Below are 9,303 nucleotides of genomic sequence, written 5' to 3'. Positions count from 1 at the left end.
CTCATCCTAGGAAGTAAGGTGTACTTTTGATGTATGGATGTATCCATGAAATCATCACTACATTCCAGATAAGGAACATATGCATCACATAAAAATTTCTCTGTGTTCTTTTCTAGTTCCTCTCTTGCACCCCTCCTTCACCCTGCCCCCCAACTATCACCAGGCAACCACTGACCTGATATCTTTAGCTATAGATTAGTTTACAATTTCTAGAATTTCATATAAATGGAACCATATAGTATGTACAATTTTTGGGGGGTCTGGTGTCCTTTACTCAACATTATTTTTTTGACATTTACCCATGTCGTTGCATGTATCAATATTTCATTCCTCATTTTGGCTGAGTAAGATTCTATGGTATGGATACTCCCCAACTGGTTTATGCATTCCCCCACTGGTGGACATTTGTGTTGTTTTCAGTTTGGAGCTTTTATGAATAAACCTGCTATGAGCATTTGTGTACATATGTGTACAGATCTTTGTGTGGACACATAATTTTGTTTCTCTTGAGTAAATAACTAGGAGTGAGATGACTAGATCACATGGTAGGTGAATGTTTAACTTTTTAAGAAACTGCCAAACTGTTTTCCAAACTGGTCGCACCATTTTAAAGCTGGTAGGTAGTGCGGGCTTCGCAGGCAATCCCAGTGCAAAGCCAGGACTGAGACGCTGCCTCGTAGCAAGCTGTGAGGATTGAGCCGAGGGTCTGGAGGAGCTGTGTATCGAGAGTCTTGAGAGCCTAGGAGTCCCCAGTGTGTGCTCAGTATTACAGTGCCACAGCACTCCTCAACCCGGGACACATGCTGGAATCTCCTGGGAGCTTTTAAAAAATATGGTGTCTGCCTCTTCCTCCCTGGGAGTCTCATGGAATTCTTTGCGGGCAGTGTTCCGGGAAGGAGGTATGCTATTTCAGGCATCACAACTTTTTAATAGGCTCCCAAGTGGTTCTAGAGCACAGAGTGACTGACTGTCCTGCTTTACCCAGGATCATGGGGAAGGCAGGTTTCAATGAGCGAAACTTTCCATGATAAAACTGGGAAAGATCCAGATCAACCTCACACTTGGACCACTAGCATAAGAAGTTTGGGCTTTGGTGCTGGATGGATTTGTCAATCTGCCTGTTGACCTTGAAGATATAGCTCAGGGTCAGTGTGTGTGTTTGGGAGGGCATGTATGTAAAGGGAAAGTGGGGGCATGGGTGGCCAGAAGGGACTGTGAGCTGATTCTCTCCCTCCATTTTCCATTTCAATCAGAGACAAGTCAGAGATGCCTCAGCCAAGAGTTTTGCTTGCTGTTAAAAATGAGGGGGAAAAGTATGAAGCACATTTGTCTTCTGAGAAAATACGTGGTGAGACAGTGTGATGTAGTGGCCTCTGTTCAGACTGCCTCACTTTTAAAGTGACCACTGACCATTAATAACTATGTGATCTTAGGCAACATACCCAAATCCTCTGCCTCAGTTTCCTCATGGACATAGTGGAGATGATATCTCTGCCTCGCAGGGGATGTCTTGAGGATTGAATGAGTTAATATATGTAAAGCTTTTTTTTTTAAAAAAGTGGTCCTGGGTGTATATTATGTGCTATATAAGTGTTTGCTACATTATCTTAATATCTTTATTAAAATGAGAAGGGGGAAGTCATGACTAAATATAGTCTCTAACCTATGTCCACAAGCTCTCCTATTTAGTTTCTCATTGAGAGATTTTTGGGAGTAACATTTCAGATCTTACATTACAGCTTTAAAGAACCATAGACTCTTAGTTCTATGTGGCAATGCAGGAGGAACTAGAGGTGTATTTAGCATTCAGTGACTCCCCGTGTAATGCCGTTGACGGGTTCTGTGGCTGTAGCAAAACAACGTGTAAGGAAACCAGTTTTACCATAGCCGAGTTGTGATAAACAAGTGCTAAATTCCTATGGTGTCTCATCAACATTACACGGAAATGACTTGAACGAAACATTATTTGAGGCTCTGCTGCACACTTAGTGTTCTTATGCAAATCATAAGAGAGACATTAAGTTTGGAACCTGTTAATTTTAGATTCACCAAATTATTTTATTGGTGCGCTGCATTGTAGAGTTTTTTTTAAACCCCAGAAGACAGCCTAGCAGTGGCAACTCATCAGCCTCTGTGCTGGGCAGGGCTAGTGCGGGAGCCACTTAGGCTGCGCAGCTGCGGTCTCACAGGTACTCAGGGTCCTGTGGAACTCAGTCTCGAAACTTACAGCTCAGTCTTTGTGGAATGGCAACATTTAATTGCCCAAGGTAGTGCCAGATCTACTGAGAAGCAGTGTCCAGCTTTTCCTAAAAAGGCAAAAAATGCTAAAAGCATTTTAAAACACTAGAGGGGGAAAGATGGCGGCGGAGTAGGACAAAGGATTTCGCTTCCCCGCCTCTGTGCAGGAGAAAAACCGGGCTGGTCTGTGGAGGAGCGCAGCAGATAGCCAACTGGGACCCAGCATATAGGAAGGCAGGACTCCAGAGAGTGTAGTGGACACTGAATGACCAGAGGTTGAGGAGAGATGACCGCAAATCAACAAGGCACAGGGAACAGTGCAGAGGCTGCAGGCCCTCCGCTGGGCTGCGCCAGGGCCCTGGCCAGGCCGCCCCGGTCTCTGAGAGCCGAGGGTGGGCAACAACAACCCTGGGAAAGAACTAGTCACCGGCACCCTCACTATCCAGCAGGGCACAGATTGGAAAACACCAGGAGAGATCGGTTTGCCTGTAGTGGCAGAGAGAGGAGTGGGCGTTAGGAAGCAAACCAGAGAGCTCTGATAACCCGTGGAGTCAGGCTGTGGTTGGCGGCTTGGGAGAACTGAGAGCTGCCCATACGTTCCCTGTAGCACGGGGCCTGAGCTGGGTCTAACACAGACTCTGAGAGCCTTGGGTTGACAGCAAGGCCCCTGGAAGAGAGTCAGTCATCAACTCCCTCCCTACCCAGCCGGCGCAGACTGAGAAGTGCTGGGAGTCAGGCTGTGGCCGTTGGCTTGGGGAACTGAGAATCACCCATGAGTTCCCTCTAGCATGGGGCCTGAGCCAGGTCTGCCACAGATTCTGGAAGCATCGGGCTGCCAGCAAGGCCTCTGGAAGAGAGCCAGTCATCAGCTCCCTCCCTACCTAGCCGGGCGCAGACTGAAAAATGCCAGGATTCAGGCCATGGTCGACAACTTGAGAGAATTGTGAGTTGCCCTGTGCATTCTGCCATAGCACTGAGAAAGGTCCGTGCCCAAGCTTGTGAGACCAGGAAAGCCTGGCTGGGAGCGCGTGACCTCACACCAGGCCAGGACTGGGAATCTGGGGGAAAAATCTGCTCTCAGTGGGGTGCTGGAGAGCGGCACCAGTCTGGATCTTGGGAGGGCACTGGTGAGACTGGTTGAGTTCATTGAGAAGCGAGGAAGGCCACACTAATAGCCCCTCAGGCTGCTGCAGCTAGTGAGACCAGAAGAAAAAGTTTGACCAGCTGGAAACCAACAAGAGGAGTAGGTGGAAGCAGAGAACACCAAGATACCTGAAGAACACTGCACCACTGAATTTCACAAGTATCCTACCACAGAAGTTCACACCATAAACCCAGGGAACCAGAACAGATCAATTTAAGAAGCTGAGGCCAACAAGAAGAGCATCACAAACAATGGGAAGACAAAGAAACAACCCCAAATGAAAAAAAGGAGGAAGTCTCAGAAAGAATGTTAGATGAAATAGAGGCAAGTCAACTATCAGATATTGAATTCAAAGCACTGGTTATCAGGAAATTCAAAGAGCTTACAACGAGCTACCATAAACTACAGGGGAGCTACAATGAACTCTCCGCAAACTATACCAACATGAAAAAGGAAATAAACCATCAGTAAAAGCCAAGAGGATATGAAGAATACAATTTCTGAACTGAAGAACACAGTAGAAGGTATGAAAAGTAGGATCGATGAGGCGGAAGACTGCATAAGTGAGCTAGAGGACAGGGTAGAAAGAATCTCCCAGATGGACCAAGTAAGGGAAAAGAGAATCAGAAAAAATGAGGAGGGTTTAAGAGAAATGCAAGACAATATGAAACATAATAATATCTGAATAATAGGAATACCAGAAGGAGAAGAAGAAGAACAAGGGATAGAACATCTACTTGAAAGAGTAATAACAGAAAATTTTCCCAATTTGATGAAAGATAAAGTCACACAAATCCAAGAATCGCAGAGAGTCCCAGGCAGGTGGAAACCAAAAAGGCCTACTGCAAGACACATCATCATTAAAATGGCAAAACTCCAAGACAAAGAGAGAATCCTAAAGGCAGCAAGGGAGAAAAAGGAAGTAACGTACAAGGGAATCCCAATAAAGTTGGCTACTGACTTCTCAATGGAAACATTCCAAGCAAGAAGAGAATGGCAAGAAATATTCCAAGTAATGAGAAACAGAGGCCTACAACCAAGGCTACTTTACCCAGCAAGGCTCTCAATCAAGATAGAAGGCCAAATAAAGAGATTCTAAGACAAAAGAAGTCTAAAAGAACACACCTCCACCAAACCAGCTCTACAAGAATTACTAAAAGTGCTGCTTTAAGGAAAGGAAAGAAAAGAGAGAGAGACAGAGAGGAACACAGGTACATAAATGGCAATGAATAAGTACCTTTCAATAATAACCTTAAACATAAATGGATTAAATGCACCAATTAAAAGACATAGAATAGCTGAATGGATAAGAAAGCATGATCCACACATATGCTGCCTACAAGAGACCCATCTCAGGTCAAAAGACCATCACAGACTAAAAGTGAAAGGATGGAAACAAATTTTCCAAGCAAATGGACAAGAAGAAAAAGCCAGGGTAGCAATTCTCATATCGGACAAAATAGACTTCAAAAAAAGGGCCATAAAGAGAGACCCAGAAGGTCACTTCATAATACTCAAGGGAAGAATTCACCAAGAAGACATTAACATCATAAATATATATGCACCCAAATATATAAAGTAAATCCTAGAGGACCTCAAGAAAGATATTGACAGCAACACAATTAGAGTAGGGGATTTTAACACCCCACTGTCAAAAATGGACAGATCTTCCAAACAAAATATCAACAAAGATATTGCAGCATTAAACGACACTCTAGATGAAATGGACCTAATTGATATATATATAGAGCCCTTCATCCCAAAGAAGCTAAATACACATTCCTTTTGAATGCACATGGAACATTTTCAAAGATAGACCATATGATAGGACACAAAATGAGTTTCAACAAATTCAGGAAAATAGAAATCATACCAAGCATTGTTTCTGATCACAAGGGACTGAAATTGGAAACTAACCCCACAGGAAAAAAACCCAAAACACCAAAAATCATGGAGACTGAATGGTATGCTATTAAACAATGAATGGGTCAAGAATGAAATTAGGGAAGAAATCAAAAAGTTTCTGGAAACAAATGAAAATGAACTCACAACAACCTAAAACTTATGGGACACAGTGAAGGCAGTCCTGAGAGGGAAGTTCATAGCAATACAGGCTTACCTAAAGAAGATAGAAACATTTCAAACAAACAACTTAACCTGACGCCTGCAAGAATTCGGGGAACAACAACAAAGACAGCCCAGAGCAAGTAGAAGGAAGGAAATAACCAAAATCAGAGCAGAATTAAATGACATAGAGACTAAAAGCACAATTCTAAGGATCAATGAATCCAGGAGTTGGTTTTTTGAAAAGATAAACAAAATAGACAAACCTCTAAGTAGGTTCATCAAGAAAAAAAGAGAGAGGACCCAAATAAACACAATCAGAAATGAGAGAGGAGAGATTACAACTGATACCACAGAAATAGAAGGGATTGTAAGAAATTACTATGAAGAACTGTATGCCAAGAAATTTGAAAACCTAGGTGAAATGGACAAATTTCTAGAAAAATATAATCTTCCAAAACTCAATGAAAAAGAAGCAGAAAACCTGAACAGGCCAATAACAGCAGATGAAATTGAAGCAGTAATAAAAAAACTCCCATCACACAAAACCCCTGGACCAGATGGTTTCACAGGAGAATTCTACAAAGCTTTTAAGGAAGAGCTAACCCCTATTCTTCACAGACTATTCCAAAAAATCCAAAAGGAGGGAAAACTCCCCAACTCTTTTTATGAAGTCAGCATCATCTTAATTCCAAAGCCAGATAGAGACACAACAAAGAAAGAAAACTTCAGGCCATTATTGCTGATGAACATAGATGCTAAAATCCTCAATAAAATATTGGCAAATCACATCCAACAATACATCAAAAAGATTATACACCACAACCAAGTGGGATTCATCCCAGGGATGCAAAGATGGTTCAATATTCATAAATCANAAAAAAAAAAAAAATGAAACTCAAGCACCAACTTACACCATACACCAAAATAAATTCAAGGTGGATAAAAGACTTCAATATAAGCCGGGGCACCATTAAAGCCCTAGAGGAGAGCATTGGCAGGAAAATCTCAGATATTCCATGCAGCAATATTTTTACTGATACGTCCCCTAGAGTAAGGAACATAAAGGAAAGAATAAACAAATGGGATCTCATCAAAATTAAAAGGTTCTGCATGGCTAAGGAAAACAATATCAAGATAAAAAGAGAAGCAACTGTTTGGGAAAACATATTTGCCAATGATACCTCAGACAAAGGTTTAATCTCCAAAATATACAAAGAACTCACACCACTCCACTCAAAGAAGATGAGCAACCCAATTAAAAAATGGGGAAAGGACTTGAACAGATAATTCTCCAAGGAGGACATACAGAGGATCCAGAGACACATGAAAAGATGCTCGATATCACTAGCTATCAGAGAGATGCAAATTAAAATCACAATGAGATACCACTTAGCACCAGTCAGAATGGCCATCACAAACAAAGAAACAAACAACAAGTGCTGGAGAGGTTGTGGGGAAAAGGGGACTCTAGTTCACTCTTGGTGGGATTGCAGACTGGTACAACCATTATGGAAAATAGTATGGAATTTTCTAAGAAAACTAAAAGTGAACGTGCCTTTTGACCCAGCAATTCCACTGTTAGGAGTATATCCTAAGAACCCTGAAGCACTAATCCAAAAGAATCTATGCACCCCGATGTTCATAGCAGCACAATTTACGATAGCCAAGAGTTGGAAGCAAGCTAGATGCCCATCGGTAAATGACTGGATCAAAAAACTATGGTACATTTACACAATGGAATTCTATGTTGCAGAAAGGAAGAAGGAGCTCCTACCTTTTGTAATATCATGGATGGAACTGGAAAGCATTATGCTGAGCGAAATAAGCCAGGTGGTGAAAGACAAATAACATATGATATTACCATTAACAGGAATCTAAACAACAAAACAAACAAGCAAGCAAAATATGACCAAAGACACTCAAATACGGAACAGGCTGACAGGGACCAGAGGGGAGAGGGTAGAGAATCACAGGGGAAAAGGGGAAGGACTCACATGAACAAGTATAAAGGCCACATGGACAATAACTAAGATGGGGGTGGGAAATGGGAGGGAGGTGGGGAGCACTTGGGGGGCAGTGCTGGGAATATAAGACAGAAAACTGTACTTGAACAAGAATTAAATAAATTTACAAAACCAAAAACCACTAACTTATCCATTTTACAAAAAATGAAAGTGTAGAAAACTTTGAGTGGCCACAGTACAAAGGATGGCAGGAGAAGATGACCAGTGCAATGTACCCCCTTACAGCACTGTATTCACTAAAAAAAATTCTGAAATAGTTTAAGACTCGCAAGAAGTTTAAAAATAGCACAAGTTTCTTCCATGTACTCTTTGGCTCTTCCCAATGATAGTATCTTACATAACCATGTACCATGGTCATTGCCAAACTAGGAAATCAACATTGGTACAACAGGGTATTACAGGGCCACTGTAATCAAAACAGCCTGGTACTGGCATAAAAACAGGCATATAGACCAATGGAATAGAACAGAGAGCCCAGAAATAAACCCAAATCTCTACAGTCAATTAATATTCAGTTATGGACTGAATAACTAACTAACTCAGTTATGGACCTCATTTGGATTTCACCAGTTTTTCCCTGTTCTGTTTCATTTTTGAGGCTACTTCTGTATTTCAGAATATCGTTTGATAAGCTGAGTCTAAATTTAGCTCCATTCACACCAAATAAGTCTGGTTAAGCTTTAATTTGGTCCAACAAATTGAAACCCAGAACAAAATTTATGAACAACATTCTTTGAGCTTTCTAAACTGTCTGTATGCAGGAAGACCTCAGGGGATCTCCTGTTTACACCATTCACATGGGGAGTCAAGGACCTTCCGAAAGAGGTTTCCCCACTTACTAGTTGTGTGATCGTGACCAAATTACTTGAATTTTCTAAACTTTGCTCTTCTCATTCTGTAAAATGAGGGTAATAATCTCACCTACTTGATAGAATTATTACAAGGATTATATTTGAAAACATGTGAAATAGAATGATGTTATCAGTTTAGTTACTACTGTGACTATTACTAGTACTAGTAGTGTGGATGGTATAGGCATCACCACCATCACCATCAGGACCACCGCAACTACCACCAGTGGAATCCCTGTCCTTTTGGTCATTTTCTTAATAGTAGAGCTGCATAGGTATGGCTTAGAGCTGGGAGTCAGATCCGGGTGCAGCCAGAAGTCTTTACTCTCCTAGTGGCTGGCAGATAGCAGGTTGAATGCTGTGGTCGCTCCTGCCTGGGATGGTGGCCAGGTGCATGTAATTTAGTCTTCCCTGGCTGAAACTGAGACTGCATTTCCCAAAATACTGTTACTGCATTGATATCTATGGGTTTTGTGAGAAGTCCTGCAAGCTAGTCACCTGTGGTGTAGGACTCTCAGTGGAAGAATACATTAGGTTTGAAATGAAACTGTTGGAGCACAGCCCACAGAGTGGGGATTGCTTATACAAGAAAGATAATGGCTTGTATGTATTTTTTAAAAAAATAAATAAAAGCTTTTGTTTACTTATTTTTAGAGAGAGAGGAAAAGAGGGAGAAAGAGAGGGAGAGAAACATCAATTGGTTGCCTCTTGAACACACTCCAGGATCGAACCTGAAACCTAGGCATGTGCCCTGACTGGGAACCAACACAGCAACCTTTGGTTTTGTGAGACAACGCTCCAATCAACTGAGCCACACCAGTCAGATCTTGCTTATATATTATTTTTGAAACTAAGATATCCACTTGGCCCCAATGCTATTTCCAAGTAGCAGTAAGTTTAAAAGAAAAAGTAATAAAGATTGTTGGTTTGAATGTCAGTCATTTCCAAGTGACAGTAAAATTCTCCTTGCTGGCATTAC

This window comes from Sturnira hondurensis, unplaced genomic scaffold, assembly GCF_014824575.4.
Source record: "Sturnira hondurensis isolate 20B ecotype Veracruz unplaced genomic scaffold, ASM1482457v3 Scaffold0009314, whole genome shotgun sequence".
In the NCBI taxonomy this organism is placed as follows: domain Eukaryota; kingdom Metazoa; phylum Chordata; class Mammalia; order Chiroptera; family Phyllostomidae; genus Sturnira; species Sturnira hondurensis.
This window is presented reverse-complemented; position numbering follows the sequence as displayed.